Below are 3,814 nucleotides of genomic sequence, written 5' to 3' on the forward strand. Positions count from 1 at the left end.
AGACAAGTTGCATGAACTTCCCGAAATGTGTAAAAATTTACTTAATTAATCAAAATTGAAATTCAAATATTTAGTTAAAATTTTCAACTGTTTATTTCAAAAATAATGTTAACGTTCTCAGTTAAATCTAAACATTGCGAATTCGAACAGTATTTTCTCAAACACATTTAAATTAACTGTAATTATATTAATTATATTTCACAGGCACGTGCTTGTATGCCCCAAAATTGTAGCTTATTATTTTAAATTTTAATGAATTGATAATGTTTGACGCGTCACATCACAAAAGCAACTTTTGACACAAATTTTGACTATAATATTTTCTCAAACTTTGATAAATTTTTAACATTAAACTATTTGTCGTAGGGCCGTAACATTTTAGTATGTTTTTAAGTCCATGATCATAAAAATCGTCAAATTTTTTTTTTTTTAAATATTTGATTTTTTAAAATCGATCCAGAATTGAGAGCTAAATAGTGGACGAAAATTTTTTCACATTTCTGCTATTTACAAAAAAACGGCTCAGCCGAACGTCGCACAAAACTGAGTAAAGATAATCCACATCGAAATACATCGATTGGCTTTTAAAATTTTGAAATCGGTTTAAGCATTTTTAAGCAAAAAGCAAAAGATGAATCGAATTTTGACAAATATTTAAAAAACTATACTAGTTTTTGCAAACTTTGACGATTTTTTAAAATTAAACGACTTTTCGTAGCTCGTAGGGCCGTTATATTTAAGTAAATTAAAAAAAAAAAAATCATAAAAATTGTCGAAATTTTTTTTTAACACTTTATTACAAGAAAACGGCTCCGCCGATCTTTACGAAAACTGGTCAGCACGATTCCCAATCAATATCTTTCGAACGGTTTTTGAAATTTTGAATTTTCAAAATCGATTTAGAATTGCGGGTTAAAACGTAGTTTAATTTTTCTGCTATTTACAAAGAAATGACTTGGCTAATCGTCGCGCAAAATTGATAAACTCGAGTCTCATTGAGATACATCAAATGGCTTTTAAATTTTTAAAATCGGTCCAGCCATTATTGAGAAAAGGTCGATTTACGGCAAAAAATCTCTTACATACACATACACACATACTTTTTTTTCCAAATATGGTCTCATTCGATTCAGAATGGCTTGAAACGTAGAGAAATTTAATATTATTTTTAGAAACAATTAAATGAGTTAATATACCTCTAGAAAAAATAAAAATAAAATCATTATCTATCTATTAGGTAAAATTATAAAATTGTAGTATTCAAACAAAATAATTTCCTTTTTTATTGTAGATATTTAAAAACAGAATTTATAATTAAAAGAGGCATATAAATTATCTCTATTTTATTCTAACCACTTAATTTGGTTCTTTTTACCCCAGCCACATATAAACTTTTATAGAGGTTATATAGAAAAACTGTTGAATATAACGTAAAAATAACAATAAATCTTATAAAACAATTAAATGACGTATAACTAAAAATTACATTAAGGTCTCGTAAACTAAACAACAGTGCTCACAACCTAAAAAACTAACAACTGAGAAAAATACATCTGTTATGGTTTTTTAAACATTGCCTTTTATCTCCCGATAGCGACGTCGTAAGAAGCAAGGTGATGGCTGGTTGGTTATACACCTTTTTCCCTCTACTTTCAAATTCTTAAAAATTCTTAACTTTTTTGGCTATAAAATATAGGTGGTGGACCTTTTTACCCGAGAATCTTTAAGCCCCGCTTTACTCTATATAATAGTTCAGTAAATAATTTTATAACTATATTCTAATGGTGTTAACTTTAGTAATCATTCGGTAAAAATATTTTAAATTTGCCTCGGGATTCTACATCCAAACTATTTTCTAAATAAAAAAATGTATAAATTTTGCACAAGATAATGTACGATATAACTGAAAATATAATAAACAACAACCTAATTCTTCTAATAAAACCGAATGGACCAAACTAACGATTACAACTATGCACCTGACTAGTCCTTCCTATATACTTTGTTCTAGGTGTTCACATAATGTAACGATAGCCGAATGCTCTCGAGATACTTAGACATAAAATGTACCCAAATAACTATTATAATAATAAATAAATAATCCCGCAGTATCCGCAGTGGAATTTTACGAGATCTGCACACAAAGACCACATATCATCTGCATTACGTGCACTCTGGCCTTTTAATATTTAATACAGAATTTATTTTTAGATAGATTTTGATATTATGTAGCAAACTTCTGAGAGATACATTTTAATGGCCGGAACGCGAATGCGTTATAAAAATTTCTGGTCGTAAAATGTACATTGTAAATAAAATAATATTCTACATATTTACTGTAGTGGTTCAGAGGTACGCGAGAAATGCCATTAAAATTTTAATGGATGTGTAGGTATGAAATAAAACTTGATGGATACGACTTGGGTTTTAACTTTTAGTTACAAAATTTTTCCGGTAATCAAAACTAAGCATTTAAAGAAAAACCAGTGTTGATTTGTTATTGATATGAAATAGTAAGGGAGTTGTTATGGCAACGCCTGATCGCATAGCAAATACATGACTTTGTGACAGTTTTTACTGCCAATTTATATAAAAAAAGGTGCGTAACATAGCGTTGCCATAACAACGCTATGTTACCAAAAGTTTTAAAATAAATTTGATCGATAAAAAAATTAATTAAATTAGTTAATTAACAGATGCAATTTTGTAATTTACGTGAAAATATAGGAATGCTAAGAATAAAGCAAAAACTGTCTTCAACTAATGTTGAATGGCATCGTGCCTTAAGGCAAACTGCTGGAACTTCCCATACCGTAACGAAATCTTTGAGAAATATTAATGTTTTGCAATAGATTATTATAAATACTGCAACTTGTCTAATATTTATAATTATGTAAACTGCATTACAAAGTTAAAATTATTTATTTAAAGTATATAAGCAAACTTTAGAACTTTATCCATCCAGAATTAAAATTAAAATCTAAGTTATTTTTGATATACAAAAAATTTTTTTAATTATTTTTGAAAATTAGAATAATTTTTTTTTCAAAGCAAATGTTTTGTCAACACAAGCAAAACTTTTTTAAATCATTCAAGTTTAGTTCTTTCAAAAACTGTTGTTTGGACATTTAGCTCTGTATCTTCGAAATGGCTGGACCTGCCTTTGCCAAAAACTAATTACCACTTCTCCCAATCATTACAAATTGAATGTTCTTGGATATTCAAATCGGATACTTCGTTTTCTCAAAACTGGATTTCTATTTTCTGCATCCTTTGCTCCGTATCTCTGTAAACGCTTGGACCTGCCTTTCGAAAACAAATCACCACATATCCCTATCAATAGCAATCGAGTGTTATTAGAACCGTTCAAATCTGTTGATCCGTACGCCCGAAAACGTAGACGAAAAATACAAAATGCTCAGAAACCCTTGAAACGTAAATATATGCGAAAATTTTCATTTCGATTTCGGCCCAATACTATAACTTTGAATGCATCATACATGGAAAGCTTCCGAGAGCTTTATCTTATATTTCTCATTTTTTCTACATAAACATTTTTAAGCTGAACTTGCAATGTTTAAATTATGTATTTCAACTATGTATATACGAAAATTTACAATTTTTAAACTTTGATGTTTTTAGAAAATGTTTGTATATTTTGACTTACCCTCATACGGGAAAGTTATATATTTATGTGATCACTTAATATTTTATAGGGATTTCATTTCATAATAAAAAGCACTAGTCGTATACGCAAAACGTGATTTTTTTTGTATATATTTTTTACAAACAAAATTAAATGAATTAAATTAAA

This window comes from Ctenocephalides felis, unplaced genomic scaffold (genome assembly GCF_003426905.1).
Source record: "Ctenocephalides felis isolate EL2017-DRISC unplaced genomic scaffold, ASM342690v1 CF-g0.4_SCAFFOLD_01170, whole genome shotgun sequence".
Lineage (NCBI taxonomy): Eukaryota > Metazoa > Arthropoda > Insecta > Siphonaptera > Pulicidae > Ctenocephalides > Ctenocephalides felis.